Source organism: Mus pahari, chromosome 4 (genome assembly GCF_900095145.1).
Source record: "Mus pahari chromosome 4, PAHARI_EIJ_v1.1, whole genome shotgun sequence".
In the NCBI taxonomy this organism is placed as follows: domain Eukaryota; kingdom Metazoa; phylum Chordata; class Mammalia; order Rodentia; family Muridae; genus Mus; species Mus pahari.
The window spans coordinates 16,507,675-16,528,944 of NC_034593.1; positions in this window are offsets into that span (position 1 = coordinate 16,507,675).

Consider the following 21,270-nt stretch of genomic DNA (forward strand, 5'->3'; position numbering starts at 1 on the left):
TGGTACAGTGACAGACAGGTAGAACAATGGAATTGAATTGAAGACCCGGAAATGAACCCACACACCTAAGGTCTCTTGATCTTTGACAAAGGCACTAAAACCATCCAGTGGAAAAAAGATAGCATTTTCAACAACAAATGGTGCTGGTTCAACTTGAGGTTAGCATATAGAAGAATGCCAGTTGATCCCTTCTTATCTCCTTGTACATAGTGTAAGTCTAAGTGAATCAAGGAATTCTACATATAACCATGCTACATCCACTCCAGTAGTGACACACATTACAGATTTAGAAACCTGGAAGCAGTCCTGAGGCAAAGAGTTTCATGGAAACTTAACCTCTTTGAACCTTGACATTCCCATACCCAGCATACTCAAAACCTGTCCCTGAGTTAGTCTGGCATATGGATCCATGTTCTCTCTTTCAGTATTGTTTTATTGTAAGTGCCTTTAAGGATTGATTTTGACATATAGCTAAGCCTCCACCAGTGTTCCAATGATTTCTAGAAAGTCCTTGAAACCAACCCTGAGCTGGGAATTCAGTAAGAATGTTACCTGTTCAGTAACACTCAAATTTACTTCTAGTAGTGATAGTGAAAATAATCAGGCATTACTATTTACTTGAATAGAGCTAGAAAAGTTCAGGGCTAGTCTGCAGAGTAATTACTTAGGACAATAGCCGAGTCACACCCAAACACAGGAATACACAATGGCCTAGGAAATAGGTGGGTTGTAGCATGAAAGGGTTAGTAGAATGGAATTCCCCTCATGCAGGTTTTTTCACTAAGCCTAAAGGAATAGCATAATCAGGTATTTATTTAAGAACCCCTGGAGGTTATTTTAACAATAGAATAGCATTGTATCAGAGTATTCACCTGGCTCCTGTGTTTAGCTGATCTTAATTAGGGTTCTTCCTGTTCTCATTTGTAAACAAGGCCTGGCTCCAGCCATCTTTTTATGTATACATTTTCTTTGTTTTGTGTTAAGAACCAGTGTACCTTGATGGATTTATTCACCTAGCCTTCTTGTTTTCTGTCTGTATTAAAAGCCTGGTGTTTGCATGGAGAATATCCAGATACAGGACTTGCTTGTGTCTATGTCAGTTTGTCACCCTTTTTCATTGACTTTATGCCTGTCTGTAACTGGAACCCCAAAATTTTTCCACGGGTTGAGAGAGGCTGACTGGAGCCAGTCCACGGCAAAACCAGAGACACTGAAACTTAGAGAGGAGAAAGTTGAGAAGAGCCTCAAAGATATGATCACAGGGGAAATATTCCTGAACAGAATTCCAATGGCTTATGCTGTAAGATCAAGAATCGACAAATGGGACCTGATAAAATTGCCATGCTTCTGTAAGGCAAAGGACACTGTCAATAAGACAAAAAGGCAACCAACAGATTGAGAAAAGGTCTTTACCAATCCTAAATCTGATAGGGGGCTAATACTCAATATATACAAAGAATTCAGGAAGTTAGAATCCAGAAAACCAAATAACGCTTATAAAAAGTGGGGTGCAGAGCTAAACAAAGAATTCTCAACTGAGAAATACTGAATGGCTGAGAAGCACCCCAAAAATGTTCAGCATCCTTAATCATTAGTGAAATTTAAACCAAAACAACCCTGAGATTCCACCTCACACCAGGCAGAATGTCTAAGATCAAAAACTCAGGTGACAGCAGATGCTGCCTTGAATGTGGGGAAAGAGAAACACTTCTCCATTGCTGGTGGGATTGCAAGATGGTACAACTACTCTGGAAATCAGTTTGGTAGTTCCTTAGAAAAGTGGACATAGTTGTACCGGAGGATCCAGCAATACCACTCCTGGGAAAATACCCAGAAGATGTTCCAACTTGTAGTAAGGACACATGGTCCACTTTGTTCATAGCAGCCTTATTTATAATAGCCAGAAGCTGGAAAGAACCCAGATGTCTCTCAAGAGAAGAATGGATACAGAAAATGTGGTACATTACACAATGGAGTACTACTCAGCAATTAAAAACAATGAATTCATGAAATTCTTAGGCAAATAGATGCATCTAGAGGATATCATCCTGAGTGAAGTTACCCAATCTCAAAAGAACACACATGTTATGCACTCACTGATAAGTGGATATTAGTCCAGAAGCTCAGAATACCCAAGATAAAATTTGCAAAACACATGAAACTCAAGAATAAGGAAGACCAATGTGTGGTTACTTTGATTCTTCTTAGAGGGTGGAACAAAATACCCATGGAGAGAGTTACAGAGACAAACCTAGGAGCAGAGACTGAAGGAATGACCATCCAAAGACTGCCCCACCTGGGGATCCATTCCATAAACAACTACCAAACCCAGACACAATTGGGGATGCCAACAAGAGCTTGCTGAGAGTAGCCTGATAAAGATGTCTCCTGAGAAGCTCTGCCAGGGCCCAACAAATACAGAAGTGGATGCTCACAGCCATCAATTGGACAGAGAACAGGGTCCCCAATAAAGGAGCTAGAGAAAGTACCCAAGGAGTTGAAAGGGTTTGGAGCCCCATAGAAGGAACAACATTATGAACTAACCAGTACCCCCAGAGCTTCATGGGACTAAACTACCACTCAAAGAAAACTCATGGAGGACTCATGGCTCTAGCTGCATATGTAACAGGGAATGGCCTAGTCGGTCATCAATGGGAGGAGAGGCCCTTGTTCCTGGGAGGAGAGGCCCTTGTTCCTATGAAGGTTCTATGCCCCAGTATTAGGGAATTCCAAAGCCAGAAAGAGGGAGTGGGTGGGTTGGTGAGCAGGGAGAGTGGGGAGGGGATAGGGGATTTTTGGAGGGGAATCTAGGAAAGGGGATAACGTTTGAAATGTAAATAAAGAAAACATCTAATAAAATTTTCATAAAAAGAAGAAATGAATAAATATAAAGAAATACAAGAAAATTCAATTAAACAGGTTGGGCTGTGTTGAATATGTTTGGCCCAGGGTGTGGTATTATTAGGAGGCATGGCCTTGTTGGAGGAAGTATGTCTCCCTGGGGATGGACTTTGTGACACTTCTCCTAACTGCCTGCAAGCCAGTCTTCTGTTTGCCTTTACAACAAGACTACAAACTATCTGCTCCTTCTCCAGCACTATGTATGCTGGATGCTATCATTCTTCCTGCCATTATGACAATGGACCAAACTCTGAAACTCCAAGTCAGCCCCAATTAAATGTTGTCTTTTATACGAGTTGCGTTGTTCATGGTATCCATTTATAGCAATGGAAACTCTACCTAAGACACAGATGAAGGAAGTGAATAAAACTGTTCAAGACCTGGAAAATGGACATATGATCAATAAAGAAAATATAAACCGAGGGAATCCAGGAGATGCAAAACCAAGGAAAGAAAACAGGAACAATGGATGCCATCATCACAAACAGAATAAAGGAGCTAGAAGAAGACACAATTTCATACATAGAAGATTCAATAGAAGAAAATGGCACATAAGTCTAAAAAAATGTTAAACCTAAATGTTCTTGTCACAAAACATCCAGGAAATCTGAGATTCTGTGAAAATACCCAACCTGAGAAGAATAAGAGTAGAAGATTCAGAATCTCAGTTCCACAGCCCAGCACATAATCATAGAAGAAAATTTGCAGTACCTGAGAAAAGAGATGCCTATAAATATACAAGAAGCTTATAGATCACAAATTAGATTGAACCAGATAAAATCCACCTACCACATAATAATCGAAATACTTAATCTACAGAACAAGGAATGTTAAAGGCTTAAAGAGAAAAAGAGGCCATGTATCATACAGAGCCAGACCTATCAGAATTACATCTGATTTCTCAACAGAGAATCTAAAAGTTAGAAGGGCCTGGACAAATATCTTGCAACCTCTAAGAAACTGTAGATGCTAATCTATACTACCATACCCAGCAAAAGTCTCAGTCAAAGTAGATGAAGAAAACAAAATATTCCAAGACAAAACCAAATTGAAACAATATCTATCTACAAACCTAGACCTATAGAAAATAGCAGAAGGAAACCCAAGGTGGTTAACTACACCCAAGAAAATGTAGGAAATACATAGTTCCATACCAGCAATAACAAAATAAGGGAAGCACACAGATACACACACACACACACACACACACACACACACACACACACACACACACACTCTAATGCCACCAACATCAAAATAGCAGGAACTAATAATCATTCATCATTAATATCTTTATACATAAATAAAAAGACAGGCTAACAGAATGGAAGTGAAAATGTCATTCTCCTGCATATGTGAAACACACTTCATCAATGAAGATAGACAGTACCTCAGAGAAAAGGGCTAGCAAAAGGTTTTCCAAGCAAGCAGAATGAAAACGTCATCTGTAGTAATCGTTATACTAACTAATAAACTAGTCTTTCAACCAAAATTAATCAAAAAAAGATGGGGGGGACACTTTATACTCATCAAAGAAAAAATCCACCAAGATGAAGTCTCAATTCTGAACATCTATGGCCTAAATGCCAGGGTTCCCACATTCATAAAAGAAACATTACTAATGATTAATTTGCACATTGAACTCCATAAATTTTAGTGGGAGATTTTAGCATCCTAGTCTCACCAATGGACAGGTCATTTAGACAGACCTTAAAAAAGAAATTAAGAAAACAACTGAGATTATGATCCAAATGGACCTGACAGGTAACTACAGAACCTTTCACCTAAACACAGAAAAATATAGTTTTCTCCGCACCTCAAAGAGCCGTCTCCAAAATTGTCCATGCAATTGGACAAAAAACAACCCTCAACAGGTACAAGAAAATTGAAATAATCCCTTGTATTCTATCTGATCACCATAGATTAAAGCTTGACTTCAACAACAAGACAAAGCCTATTCTCATGGAAACTGATCAACTCTATACAGAATGAGTAGTCAGGGAAGAAATAAAAAGAGAAATTAAAGACTTTCTAGAATTCAATGAAAACAAATGCATAACATACCCAAATTTATGGAATACAGTGAAAGCAGTAGTAAGAAGAAAATTCATAGCATTAAGTGCCTTCATAAAAAAGGGGGGGGTGAGTTCTCATACAAGCAATTTAAAAGTATGACTGAGAACTTTTAGAAGGAAGGAAGGAAGGAAGGAAGGAAGGAAGGAAGGAAGGAAGGAAGGAAGGAAGGAAGGAAGGAAGGAAGGAAGCAGAAGTAGCAAACACATCCAAGAGTAGAAACTCAGGAATGAAGTCAATGAATTAGAAACAAGGAAAACAATACAAAGAATAAACAAAACCAAGAGCTGGTTCTATGAGAAAATAAAAAAGATAGACAAATCCTTAGCCAAACTTAAAAGACTATTATCCAAAATATATAGAGAACTCAAGACACTAGACACCAACAAACCAAATAACACAATTAAAAACTGGGGTACATAGTTAAACAGGCAATTCTCAGCATACGAATCTCTAATGGCTGATCAGTACTTAAAGAAATGTTCAACATACTTAGTCATCAGGGAAATAGAAATAAAATCTACTCTGAGATTTCATCTTACATCTGTAAGAATGGCTGAGAAAAAAAAACCTCAAGTGATAGCACATGCTAACAAGGATGTGGAGCAATGTGAACATTCTTCTGTGCTGATCAGAACTCAAACTTGTACAAACACTTTGGAAATCAATTTGATGGTTTCTCAGAAAATTCAGAATAGTTGTATTCCAGTAACCAGCTCTACCACTCTTGGGCATATACCCAAAAGGTGGCCCTCTATACCACAGGGACACTTGGTCAGCTATGTTCATAGTAGCCCATAGTTCAGAGAAACTGGAAACAACCTAGATTTCTCTAGACAGGTAAATGGATAAAGAAAACATAATGCATCCTCACAATGAAATAATATATGGCTATTAAAAACAATGACATCATAAAATGTGCTGGCAGATGAATTGAAAAGGAGAATACCATCCTGATTGAGTTAACCCAGACCCAGAAAGACATGTAAGCAGTGCACTCACTTGTAAGTGAATGTTAGCAATAAAGTGCGAGATAACCATTCTGCAATGCAGAGATCGAAAGAAAGTAGGTAATAACCAGGCTCAAGTGAGGATGCATAAATCTTAGTCAGAAGGAGAAACAAAATAGTCATTGGAGCTGAGTGAAGAAATGGAACTGGAGACCTGGGAATGGGGAGGCTCCTGGGAGTCCGTAAGCAATAACTCTGGCTGAGATTTCTACTAGATGGGGATATAGAGACTGAAGTGGCCAACTCTCATAGCTAGTCAGGATAGGACTTCTAGTGGAAAGAAGGCAACGCCAACCCATTCACAAAACCTTCAACCCAAAATCTATTCTGCCAAGCATATGGGAAGGGATAAGGATGGAGCAGAGACTGAAAAAATGGACAATCATTGATTTCCTCAAATTGGGACCCATCCCATGTGAGAGAGCCAACCCCTTACACTATATCATACTCTGCTATTCTTTCAGACAGTAATTTAGTATATCTCTTTCCTGAGAAGCTTCATCCAGCAGCTGATGGAAACAGATGCAGAGAACCACAGCCAAACTCAGGTGGAGCTTGAGGAGTCTTGTGGAATACTGAGGGAAACAAGTGATCAAGCTGGTAGGGTCAAAGACACCACAAGAAGACCTGTAAAGTCAATAAACCTGGGCCCACAGGGGCTCACAGAGATGGAACCACCAACAAGAGAACATTTGGGGGCTGGACATAGACTCCCTACACATTTGGTAGCAGATGTGCAATTTGGTCTTCATGTGGGTCCCCTAACAAATGGAGCAGGGACTGTCTCCGACTCTGTTGCCTGTGATTGGATATCCTCTACTAACTGGACTTCCCAGTCTGGTCTCAGTATGAGAGGATGAGCTTATTTCTACTGGGGCTAGATGTCCCAGGATGAGGTGATACCCAATGATGGATTCCCTTTCTCTGAGGATACAAAGAGAGGGAAATGGGGAGAGGTATTTGTAAGGGTGGGACTGTGAGGAAATGAGGGAGGGGCTGCATTTGGGATGTAAAGTGAATAAATAAATATATTATTGAGGGGGAGAAAAAGCAATTTAGACAAGCCATGGTAATCAAACTAGTACATACTCCTATGATCTCAGTTTTAGCTTCTGCCTTGAAGTTCATGCCTGAGTTCCTTCCCTGAGTTCTTGCTTTGGATTGATTCCCGTAGTGACTGACTATAACCAGTATGACAAATAAAACCTTTTCTCCCCCAAGCTGGTTTGTGTCTGTGTATTATTCCAGCAACAGAAAAGCAAACTAGAGCAAATGGTGAAAGTAGTTGACACTCTTCTCTGTGCTGGAAGAGTCGTGTCAGTCATTCCCCAGTAAGTGACCTGTAGGCTATCTCAGTATTACTTTGTCTCTCTCTTTCTGAAAGGGTCTCTAATATGGTTTTTCTGTGGAGCCAAAGCTGGCCTCCAACTCAGGATACCAGAGTCTCTCAGAGAGGGCTCAACTTGCTGGTACTAGACCTGTCTTTTATCATTTTCAAGCTTTTATAAGACTTTTAAATGGATTTGATAAAGTATTCAGATATTTTTGACATTGTTGTGAATTAATTTTTTTAAGTTGTGAGTTACATTAACCCTTGAATGATGAATCATATGACTAGCATAAACGTGCTGGTGTGACTATATGTGTTGCACTTATTACTAAATTTTGCTTATGAGAAAATTCATTTTGTAGGTTTATTTTTGCTATAATGTCTATCTATATCAGATATCAGGGTTATTATAATTTACAAAATGAGAAAGTTCTTAGTGTTCTCTCCTATTTTCTGAAAGAATTTATATAGGTTGATAAATTTAGCTTCACACCCTTCTATGCAAAATCTAATATATGAGGAAGTATTGATGTGATTCAATTCACCTCATATTTTTCAGCAATATTGAGGTTGGGAAATATAAAAACATTAAGAAACCCATATTTCAGTGTCACTATGGGAGTGGCCTTTAAGACCCTCATCCTACTCTTTCCAGTATGGGCTGTTGCCCTGAATAGACATTGGATGTGAACTCCGCAGCAAGTCTCACAACTCCCAGAGGAAGCTCAACTCTCAGGCACTCTACCACACACAGAATCATAGGATCAGAGGCGAGGAGGACACAACATCTGCCCCAACACCAGAAGTAAGTGGAACCAGCAGGACCCAGGCATCCAGGAAATCCACCTGACCAGGGGCACAGAGACACCGTGAAACTAACAGAAGTTATGACACAAATGAATTTAACAGATATCTATAGAACATTTTATCTTAAAACAAAAGGATATACCTTCTTCTCAGCACCTCATGGTACCTTCTCCAAAACTGAACATATAAGGTCACAGAACAGGCCTCAACAGATACAAGAATATTGAAATAAAACCATGCATCCTGTCAGATCTCCATGGACTGAGGCTGGTCTTACACAACAAAAACAATGGAAAGCACACATACACATGGAAGCTGAACAACATTCTACTCAGTGATAATTTGTTCAAGGAAGAAATAAAGAATGAAATTAAAGACTTTTTAGAATTTAATGAAAATGAAGACACATCGTATCAAAACTTATGGGACACAATGAAAGCAGTGGTAAGAGGAAAACTCATAGCTCTAAGTGTCTTCAAAAAGAATCTGGAGAGAGCTTACACTAACAGCTTAATAGCACATCCAAAAGTTCTAGGACAAAAAGAAGCAAATATACTGAAGAGGAGTAGATGGCAGGAAATAATCAAGCCTGGGGCTGAAACCAAACAAACAGAAACAAAAAGAACTGTACAAAGAATCAACCAAATCAGGAGGTGGTTTTTTGAGAAAATCAACAAGATAGAAAAACTCTTAGCCAGACTAAAGAGACAGTATTCAAATTAATAAAATCAGGAATGAAAAGGGAGACATAACAACTAAAAATATCTTAAAATAATTATTCTGTCTGTTGAATATTAACAATTGAAAATATTAAAATTATGAACTAAAACAAACAAACAAAATAGACCCTCACCCTAGCTAATTGAGACAGTCTTTTCCGGGTTCTCTTCAGGATAAGATGTAGAACTCTCAGCTCTGTCTCTTGCACCATGCTTGACTGCACGCTACCATGCTCCCACCTTGATGATGATAGACTAACCTTTGAACATGTAAGCCAGCCCCAATTAAATGTTATCATTATAAGAGTTAGCTGTCTTGGTCATGGTATGTGTTCACAGCACTAGAAACGTTGACTAAGACAATACTCCACTGCTTGGAAACATCTTGTTGCTCCTTTATGTGTTCCTTCTGCCTCTTGCTACTTTGCTATCTACAAAACAGCTGAGCTAAGGCTTGAAATGTTTTTCCTGAGGTGGAGAAGGTGAGGGAATAGTGCATGTTCAGTAAGATTTTTCCATGCAATAATATCTACCTTGTGGCAGGAACTGGATGGAATGTATTTCTCTATTATGATTTCAGGTTGAATAAATCTGGAGCACACATAAAAAAAACCCAACAAACCATATTTCTTAAGAATTCCACATTCGAGTGTAAAATGGGAAACATGTGGTCAAAGTAAACAGTATACCTGAAATAATTTGTTGTATGTAACTCAACACTGTAAGATTAAAACTAGTGAAGAGAAAATACTGATAGAAAGTAGAACTATTGCAATAAATAGAGTATATGGCAATCAGTATGGAAATGGAGAGGATTATCTAAGTACATGGAGATCTAATAATGTCTCAGGAGAAGAACACGATTGTAGTTCACAGACCACTAATGAGAGTTCACCAGGTACCAGTGTACACATACAAGATAAGAGTAAAGGCAAAATGAGGCGACAACATGCTCAAATGCATCAACAGCCTTTCATATTCATAGACCCTGGGTGCTCTTGAATGGAACATGGCATTGGGCACACAGTGCAGGGAACAGTCAATAAGGCAGGTTTCATATCAGAATCTTTCCACTAAAGCATATATATGTCAGTAGTATTGATAGTTGAAAGTAAAAGATGTGAGCATACAATTAAAAATTTTAAAAACTTTTAGCATGGCATGTATATCTTAAAGATCTGTAGAGATTCAAAATCAATAGCAAAGAAGAAAGTGAGAAAGAATTTTGTGAACTGGTTCACAGAATTGTGGGACTGGCAAGACTAGAGATTCTGGACAAGTTGATATCATAGTTCACCTCCAAGGACAGTCTGCTAAAACAAGAAACTATTGTTTGTTCTTAAGTGTGTGTGTGTGTGTGTGTGTGTGTGTGTGTGTGTGTGTGTGTGTGTAGGCTGACACTTTTCTTCAAGACTTCAACATGAAGCATATCTATATTACTGATGAAAATCAGATTTATTACAATCTGAACTGAATATTGATCTCATCTAAGAAATACCTTCATAGAATATACAGATCAACAGGACAAATCAGAGTACAACAGTCTAGTCAAAGTGATCTGTACCATTGATCATTATACATGAATACTGTTTATTTTTCTTTTTGCTTTCATGTGTGTATATATACTCATAGGTCTATGTGCATATGTGTGTACATGTATATACAGGAATTGATGTCTTCCTTGATTGCTCTTTACCTTAGTTTTTGATACAAAATGTGCCAGTAAACCCACAGCTCACCAAATTGGCTGGCCTGACCAGCAAACTCCAAGAATCCTAATGTCTGTCTTCCTAGGGTTGGAATTACAGATACCACTGTGCCTGGCTTTAATACTGGTGTTAGAGATAGAACTGATGTCTTCATACTTGCTTGCCAGGTACTTCACTGTTTGAGGTATCACCTAAACCACACTTTTACTTTATTCTGGTATATAAGATGTATTATAATCTTACAGATATATTTTTAGAGAGAAATAAACCATAAAGCAAAAGGACATTTCGACTATTTTCTTCTTGACTTCCAGTAAACTTTGTACGTTCTATGAAACATATATTATTTTCAGAAATGCTGCAAACTAAGATGGAGGACCAGTATAAGAAATGGTAACAGAATGAATAAGTGTAATTATTCTCTGTCAAGTCAAAGAAGGAAGAGGAGGCCAGGGACTGCAGCCAGCAGCAGTAGTCAGCAGGAATGTAGAAGTGTAGGTCTGACTCTGACCATGGTACTGGGGACAAAGAAGCACCAGGAGACTGGAAGATAGTGGGACAGCTGTCAAGGGTCTTATATGACTATTAGGACTTGGGATCTTGGGTGGATCTAACATGATTGCTTACTGTGCCCATTCTGGACATGGAAGATGTATATGCTTATGCTTCTGTTTCGCCGTGTGGTCATTCTCTTATTGGCATCAAGAGCTAGCCTTGAAAACAGCTGTGAGCTACAAAATAAAGAAGGGATGAACAGCTGGCACTTACCAATTTAAAGAAAAAGAGTGTTTTTGTAGTCAGAAGGCACATCTCCATTAAAAGTTATATTATAATCATGAAGCTGGCTACCGTGTAGCCAGGGCTCATCCTACTTAAGGCGTGATAAATGTTTTGTGTGCAATATCTAAATCTGCCTTTTATACAGTCAATGAGATAAGAATTGTCTTTTCAATTTTTATAGATGAAGAAAGAGATGCTTAGAAAAATTAAATATCTTCTTAATCAAGACTAGAAAGAAGACCTGAAATGGAAACACAGGGTTAGCACAACTCTAAGCACAGTGTGATGCTGCCACTTATTTAAGGAGAGAATTGGTAAAGAAAAGTGCTGTACTCAGGTGCAAAGAGAATGGATGGAGTGGAAGGGTACACTCCATTTGATCATTTCCAAGTATGATTTTCTTACAATACTCCATGGATTGATTGCTCCAAATACTGGGCTTTACTGGCAGGCAGACTTCAAGACTGTTTCTTTTCAATGCAGTCCCTGACCTGGGAAAGTGGCATTTGTAGACAGTACAAGTCATGTATTTCCCCCACTGTGAAAAAGAAAATCCTCCAGCATACCACAGAGCCTTATAAAAGAATTGAGACATTTCCCTTCTTGACTGTATAAGAAGGAAATAATTTTTCACTAATATATTTACACTAAAAATAATCCATTTCTTCAGAAGTGCTTCCTCTAACCAGCACTTATCTGATTGTTTTAAATAATATACGAATTGTCAGAAAATAGCTAATTTATTTAAAGCTGTAAACTATGTAAACATGATTTTTTCTCTTTCCAAATAATTGAAAACAAATTCTGCAAACAAATTCTGAAAACAAAAACAGAAAAAAAAAACCCAAAACAACAATAAAAAACAACAAATGGAAAAGAAACTCTTAAATGCAAGGAAATGGAGCTGAGGAGACGGTAACTACTTAAGTAAGCTCCCAGAGATCCCTGGGTAATAGTAAAACATCTTCACTGAAAAAAATAAACCAAGTATGACCACTTGAGATCAGTGCGCATGTAAATCTTGAATCCATTCCAAAGCACTGGACAGAGGATATTCACCTCTCATCCTCAGTCGGCCGGCCCTGACCCTGGAATTGCCCAGCTGTATGAACCTTCACGTTAAATGCCTAGGTGAAATGGTTGGATGATGTGACTATGTCTGTGAATCCAAAAAATAAAATAAAATGCACCTCCCAGTTTGCTCTAACTTCATTGAATGCCTTCCACAAAGGTCCAAGGGACTTAAGAGCCCAGTCTACCTGTGTAGAGGATTGTATGGTGCAGTGATAAATTACTTAACCAAGCTGCATAAAAGAATATTAAATGTATAAGCAGATGAACAAAACTGCATACAAATTATATTATCTAAATAATGATAATTGTGATAAAAATCCCACCCAGTGCTGTAGATGATTACCAAGTATATTTCCACTTAGGTTAATTAAGTACTCTTAGTTAAACTTTGATATTAGTCATGTGTAAAATTATCCATTAAAACTAATTGTCTTTTCTTAATTACTATGAAATTAATGTCCTTTGGTTGTTTAGTTTTGGGTTTTTTGTTTAAATACTATGAAACAGTGTAGACAAATAATACAAGGTTTTATTAATTGAATGCAAGAAAAGAAGGCTCCCAAGAACGTGACTTAGAATTCCTTGATGTTGTTTTTACAATCCTGAAAAAAATCAGGCAAACAAAACTAATAAATGAAAAGGACCTTCAGATCTTTAGATGGCAAACATTTCTAGATTTAGGAAAACTCCATTGTTTGAATGTTTCCATTTAAAATAATTAGGGGACAATGGAAAAACGGTCCTTTTTCAATAAAGTAGTGTCTAGGTGATGTTTTAGAAACAGCAATAATATGCAATGTTAGAGGAAATAAAACCAAAGGAAAATAACACAAAAGTGTTTTCTTCTTTTCACTTAGCTCTCAACAGTAGAATTATAAAGTGTAGGACATAGTGTATGTGAACTTTTACTGGATAATGTCACCGTCCTCTAGGAAAATGCTTCCATGCAATTCATGACTGGAGACAAATCTTCCTGTGACACTGAAGATATTCCCATGACAGTCTTTCTCTTCCTTAGAAGTTTCCAGGCAGCAACCATCCGTATCTCCTACTCCCTACCCCCAGACAACCCAGCAACAGCAAAACACCTTTCTCCTTTACAGTTTGGCTTGCCCCATTTCTTGTATTATATTTCTGAAATAAAGCTTTCAGGATAAAGCCTGCTAGAATTTTGTAAATTTTGTATTGTTCATTTCTAGGCTTCCTTTGTGGCCTCTGAAATCACAACATGATCTTTTTATCACTTAGCATTATTAATTTAGTAATTTATAGTATTTTCTTCAGATTGTTTATTGATAGATTTCTCAAGGCTGAAAATATTTCCACATCCTTTGCTTCTCTTGCTTTCAATATAATGTGTTTCTTTCCACGAAGATTGGTACTCCACAGCAAGATTACTAAGATCAAGCGATATGTCAAGGATTGAGCTTTTGAGGAGGGTTGGAGCCAAACCGAAAGTCAATACAGACTGCAAATTTAGACAAGATTAACGTTTCCCCATTGCATAAAACTGGATTTGAACACATAGTGCCATAATTATCCTTAATTCACTTAACATATTTCTAAAATCTAATGACCATTTAATGTTGCTAATATCTTTATTCTTGGGATCAACACCAAAGTTTGCAATAAGGATCAACCAAAACAAACAAAGAAACAAGGAAACAACAACAACAATAACAAAACAAAAACACCCAAAACAACAGCAAAAATCAGAGACAACGAGATTTCCTTGTTCCACTGTGAACTGAATTCACTTCAGGTTCTGGCATGATCTGAAAATATGATGGTCATTTTACCACTTTAGAGCATTTAACTTGTGTTCAAAGGGATGGGGATTACCAAGAATCTGGATTTTGTTTAGGGATGTGCTACCTAAAGAAGGAAAATCCAATAAAAGAACAAATAGGCCCTCCTTGTTTAAATACCCCCACTGAGTAGATGTCACTACATGACCAGCTCTGAATAATTACCTCTCACTGTTCCAACAGTGATGTTCTGTATCTGAATTGCATCTTTTCAATAAATACTCCTGGAGAGAAACTACTATAGACTCATGACAGATGTTGTTCTTCTAAACTTTTACTTACTCAAACCATTTTCTGAAAGCCATCATTAGAATCAAATTACAATAAAGTTAAAGTTTTATAAATAAAACTGTCAGAGAAGATAAAAGTTTTTACATTTGAAAGTAAAGCAAATGATTTTTTTTCTACTCTGTTGGGGTTGCATAATAGGCGGTCTGTCTGAATGAGTTATGGTCCATTAATGAATGACACATTAAGGCGGGGGAGGTAGGGAGAAGAACATTCCAAGAAGAGTTTTCACATGAAAGATATCTCAGGCCCAGAGGCAATGGGGAAAGCTGAGTATCCAAGCTGAAGAAAGTCTAAGGGAGGGACATTTGTAAGATCGGATGCTCATAATTCATTAAGATCGCAGAACAAGGCAGAGAATCTGAAACGAATTTTCTGCATCTCAAGGAGAAGAGGCACCTGTCTGTAGGAGATTCTCACCTAATGATCATCAAGTCCAAGAGTGTGACCAAAAATAAAGATTAAAAAAGTAACAACAAAACAAAACTAAACAAAAACTAAAAAACAGACAGCCTTATTACTGGAAGCAGTGGCAAGAAGAACACTGGAGATATTTGCAGAACAATCTCGTCTCTAGCAGATCAATCAAAGGCAGTAAACTGAAGAAGCTGCAAATGTTCATGGAGGACAGTCACAAGTCTATGGCTGCACACTTCTGAGCATGCTCAGCTGAGGATCTTTACAGGTCCAGAAAGAAGATGGTTATAAATGCTTCTGGGCTTAAACGTACTGTTATACTATGCAGAGTTACTCTAGTTCACTTGAAAGAATGAGTCTGGGTGACTCTGTGGTCCTGGCTGACTCTTAAACAGTCTTAAGTGAAACAAATTCCTCTGCAGTTAAGAACAGCTGTTGCTCTAGCAGATTCTCAGCGTGCTTGTGTTGGCTTACAGCTCTCCATAACTCCAGTTTCAGGGGACCAGATGCCAGAAGGCATGCTTGGGGACCAGGCTTACTGTAGTGTACATATTTACATGTACCAAAATATTCCTATAAAATGAAACAAATAAACTTTAAAAAAAAAAGAACTTTGGAGGTTAATTAACCATTTTTTGAAAACAGTTGTATCTCCCTACTTGTACCTTAAAGGTACCTTCCTCCAGATATTAACAGTAAATACTACATTCCTGAAGATGACCACAGGAGACATAAAAACATGAAAGTATACATGTGTAGAATGCCTGAAAGAAACTACCCTGTGCCCCAGAATTTTATGAAAGGGTTCACATACATGACCTTGTTCACCAATATCATTTTGATACAATGAAATGCCAAATCTTTTATAAATGAAGGTACAAATGGAGGTTGACATTAACAAAATCTTTTGTGTACAAAGTTGATTTGTCTTTAAAAAGTAGTATACTATATATCATGGTAATGAGTGAAGGTGTGTGTGTGTATGTGTGTGTGTGTGTGTGTGTGTGTGTGTAGATGTAGATTAGTTGGTAGTGTCCTTGGGCAATATATAGGTGACCCTAGATCTCATTTTCATACTATAAGCATGCACAATAATGTGAAATACATTCTATTTATTTTTTATTATGAAAGCAATTCATACTTTTCTAGGCAAACAAATGAAGAAGAATTAGAAAAAAAAACTTCACAGCTCTGATTCTTTTTTTTTTTTTTCATCTATAGACCATAAAATGTTTATTTTCATTTGTCTTCTCACACCTTTGCAACCTCCAAGGTGTCTCAAGCTGAAGTCTTTGGACACTGGTAAAATGTAGTCCTACCAACAAGGAAGGAATGAGATCACTCTACAGTGAAAAGAGATCATAGATGGTACTAATTATCATGATTTAACAGCAAAATTGCCACAAAATAATTAAATTCTTCATATAAATTAGTTTTAGCAGTGATTAATTCATAACAAAATCTAATAAATCCACATTTGTCTAATTTAGAATGTATCTTGATAGTGCTGGCATTCTAACTCTCCAATAGAGACGAATTGCAAATAATTTGTATGAATCCTGAGCTTTATGTTGTAGATTAAGCATGAATCTTTAGGTAGCATAAAAACTGTCTCAAATAATGAATAAAGTTTCTAAAACATAAGGATACCTACCTTATGAAAGTCCATTTTTATGTACCAACTTATATAGTTACTGTAGTTATTACCATGTATTATAATCATAATCTATAATTCATTAACCCTGGCAAACAAACTGTTGTTTCTGTTTTTTTTTACTTTGTTCTCAACAAAGGTAGACACTGAAATGTGATATTAAATATTAAGATAAATTAATACATGAATTCATACATGTTGACTTTCAGTAGAAATAAATTTATAGATTGTAGTTTTTAATTTTTATATTAATATATAAAATGTACGTAAATATATAAAATATATACATATTTATCTCATTTATAAAATGTATGTAAATATGTATAAAAATATATGTCTATTTTATCTCACTTTTACCTAGTGTGTGAAATAGTAATTGTATTGGGACATTATTCTACTGGTTACTTTTCTGTTTCTATTATAAAAATCTCCTGGCCAGGAACAACTTCAGGAGAAAAGGGTTTATTTGACTTACAGTTCCAGAGGAAGAATTCATATTGATGGCAAATCAGAGAGAGAAAGAGAGAGAGAGAGAGAGAGAGAGAGAGAGAGAGAGAGAGAGAGAGAGAGAGAGAGAGTATAAACTTTCAAAGCCACCCCTACTGGTGTTATACTTGTTTTAGGAAGCACTCAACCTCCTAAAAGTCTCATAAGTTACCTAAGCCTCTACTGACAGCAGACCAACTGTTGAAGTACATGAGACTATTGGGGATATTTTGCATTTAAAACATCACAATTCCCTTACCTACAGCATCATCATAATATATTTATTCTATTTTAAGTTCCTTAAGTTGCTGTAAATATTATGATTTGTGTTTTCTCAGTGAACATTTACCCAGTAACAAATTTATAACCTTTCTCTCAGATCATTAATACATAACTGTAGCTAGCTATATCATTACATTTTATGTTTAACCTTTTCCTTTTTTATGTGAATTTTTTTCCATTTAAAATCTTGGGGTGTGCACATGTCTGAAAATTATATGTTCACTGCATTTTTGCAGTGGTTAAGTTGATGTGCCAACTTGACTGGGCTATGAGATGCCCAAAGACCTAGATAGTAATTATTTCTGGTTGCATCTGTGAGGGTGATTGCAGAAGTTGTCATTTAAGTTGTGAGACTCCTTAAAGACATTGCTCTTCTCCAAGTGGTTGAGTGTCATTTCATCCATAGAGGTGGAAGGCTAATCAAAAAGGTGAGGAAGGGACTTCTTGGTTCTGCTGCTCATGTGCATATTCTTTCAGCTATGAGGTCTACAGGTTCCTAAGACTCCAGACTTGACTGTAATTTATATCGGCAACTTTCTTGGGTCTTCATGGTGTGGACTGTGGAACTCTCACCATCCTCTGCAATCATGTGAAACAATTATTTACAATAATTTTGTTTTCTAATGACAGATTGCTATACTCTTAGATGTGTATCTTTGTCCAGACAACATCAGAGAGTCTTCCTTGGGCAGCAAATGGAAGTGAATGAAGAGACTCACAGTCAGACATGTACATAAAGACAGTCTAAATTGGAAGTCTCCATTGGCTCTCTCCCCTTAGAGCTCAGAGAATACTGAGGAAGATGGGGCCAAAACATTGTAGAAGTCATAGGAGATAGAGTATGCCAGGAGAATATGACCCACTGAATCAACAAAGCAGGAGTCTATGCTGAGGGCAAGCATATGGCTTACAGGGGTCTACGCATCCTCTCTTTATATGTTATTGCTGTTCACTTGGTGTTTTTGTGGAATTCCTAACTGGGAGTATTGTGTCTCTGATTCATTGGTCTACTCTTAGGACTCTTCCTGTCGGATTGGTTGCCTTTTCTGTTATTGGTGTGATGGCTTTTGCCTTGTACTATTGTATTTTGTTTTGTTGTGTTTGGTTGTTTTCTCTTGTAGGTATGGTCTTTTTTTGAAGGTAGATGGAGGGGGAGTGGATGAGGGAGAGAGGAGTTGGTTGGGGGACCTAGGATGAGTAGGGGGAGGGGAAGCTTTAATCAGGATGCATTATATGAGAGAAGGATATATTTTCAATTAAAAAAAAAGAATATGAGACTCTTCCTATTTTGTATTAAGTACAACTTCCTCACAGGTGTGCATTTGTTTTTAGGATTTTAGTTAATTCCAGATGTGCTCAAGTAGACACTGGTCTATCACAATGGCCTAGCTCCCAAATAATGCCAGTCACTCCTAAACAGAATTCATTGATCTACTTTTAACACAGATGTACCCAGTTGCACAGGGCTTGAAACACAGTTGTTGTATGCACTGCATGGAACAATCGAAAATATTCAGCCACCAGCATCAGATCAGTCCATTTTTAAATTTCTCTATCATACACACACACACACACACACACACACACACACACACACACACACACACACACACTGTACACATATAAGTAGAAAGTAATCCACAGTTCTACTCATTCTATTAGTGTACAAGGTGATTCTCTACATTGTTCTGTGCTTTATACATCTATCCACACTTGCCTGTGATTCAGTCGTGAATCTTTTGAAAGTAGAGCAGACGGAGAGCTACATTAATCTAAAGCATTGTCCTAACAGATAAACGTATATACTATTTTTTTGGCTGAGTGAGCCTTTCTGGGAGGTTTACAATGTTTCTTCCAAATTTTGAGGCAATTTTATTCTACAGACTAATAATTTATTTAATAATACAGTGCCAAAGTTGGTTTTGAAAAAGAGTTCAGGTATAGATTTTCAATTTCAAGGACCTTACTTTATTTATAGTCTCATGTCCTTTTTTGTAGTATTGCTGAGAATCAAGTCAGAGAGAGGGCTTATTGCTCTCATAACCAATGTGTGAGTCAAAGTATTGGAGAAGTGCTCATTGGGAGAGGTTTTTTTTTTTCTTTTAAGAATTTTATTTATTAATGTGGGTATTGGGGTTCACAGATATGTCATGTTCCACCAGTGAAAGTCAAAGGAGAACTCTTTGGAATTAGTTCTCTTTTTCTACCTTGTGGCTTCTGGAGACCACACTTGTCAAGGCTTACCACACAAATGAATGGTTTCACCTGCCGAGCACCTTGCCAGCTCTATTTCAGTCAGAACCAATTGGAGTCCATGATGAGCCACAAAGAAGCCTCATGACTGCACAGCAAGTACTCTTAACTGTTAAACCACGTCCAAAGCTCCTCCATGGGCTGCTTTGATACAAATACTTTTAAATGAAATTTAAAAAGAAGAGCACATTTTCTCTATTTCAAACATATATTCTAAATTGTATTTCATTTAAATGGCTTAATGTCAGCCACACTTTGGCATAAAAAATGTGGTTTCCAAGCTTTCCTCCGCCCCCCCCCATTTTGGTCTATAAGATATATCTGATAATTATAGGTAATTCAGAGATTTATCTGCAGATTAAATTAGTACAATGTGGGAAATAGTCCATTTTTGATCTTGTAGGAGGGAGACAGACATGAACAAACAAGAAAATGGAAAAACAGCATGAAATTTATATTGATTTACACTTTAGACGTATAAGAATAGAGTAGCCGGGCGTGGTGGTGCACACCTTTATTCTCAGCACTTGGGAGGCAGAGGTAGGCGGATTTCTGAGTTCTAGGCCAGCCTGGTCTACAAAGTGAGTTCCAGGACAGCCAGGGCTAAACAGAGAAACCCTGTCTCGAAAAACAAAAAAAAAAAAAAAAAAAGAATAGAGTAACTTTATACAGTTCAACGGATTGTCTACTACTCAAGGATGCCAAACCAAAAAGACAAGGGAAGCCAAAAGCCAAGCCATGTCTGCTTGTACATAATGGGTAGGTTATCTGTCCAGAAAAACCTGTGCATGGCTTCTTAAGTCTATAATACAGTAACCCTGAATAATTTTCTGTTTAGAAATCACAATGAACTTGAAAGATACTCTGTTGTCTTAATCTAACAGTAGGAAGGAGTCCAAGGAAGTTCAGCATTACAAATCCCCAGTTTGTCCTCTTTCCTTACAAACAGGGCATCTACACCATCTGCATCTATTGATTTTAAAAACTTAAAGAGAATTTCCAAGAAGGTCAGTCACTTTTTCCTTTTATTAATTTCTTCTGGGCCACAGGGCATTTTTCAGGAGAAAGATCCCACCCACTCAATTGGTGCACATAAAACTGCCATTGTTTTTGCTGCCTGTCAGCTTATTTTGCATGATCTTTCTCCCTTAATGCCAAGGTCATTGCCACAGGAGAATGGAGGATGGAGCCAAAAGGAGGAAGAAGAATGGAAGTGCCCATGGAGATCTTCGAATCTGCCTCTGGAAAGCCTCCTAGGCTATCAAATGTCTGCTTGATTTATGTTATCACCTTGTCCATCTGCTGCCCTATTGTACTCCAGCCTTCTCAAGAGAAGATATCTTTTATGTTATGCTTGTCCTCTGTGGTAACCAAGACATTCAGAGAGCCATGAAAGAAGACTTTGCAACTGTAAGAGGAAGAAAACTTGTTGCAGTACTTGGGTAACCCTTCCACACTCTCGGTGGATCCCGCTCCCAGCAACCCACCAGAGCCCTTTGAGTTCGCCAATGGAACACACACACACACACACACACACACACACACACACCCCTATTAATTTTAAATGCCTTGACTAGCTGAAAGGCTGGGCAGTTCTAATCCTTCTTGTTGCTAGCAAACACTCACTTCTGAGGTAACTTCTTTTTTTTTTTTTTTTTTTTTTTTTTTTTTTTTTTTTT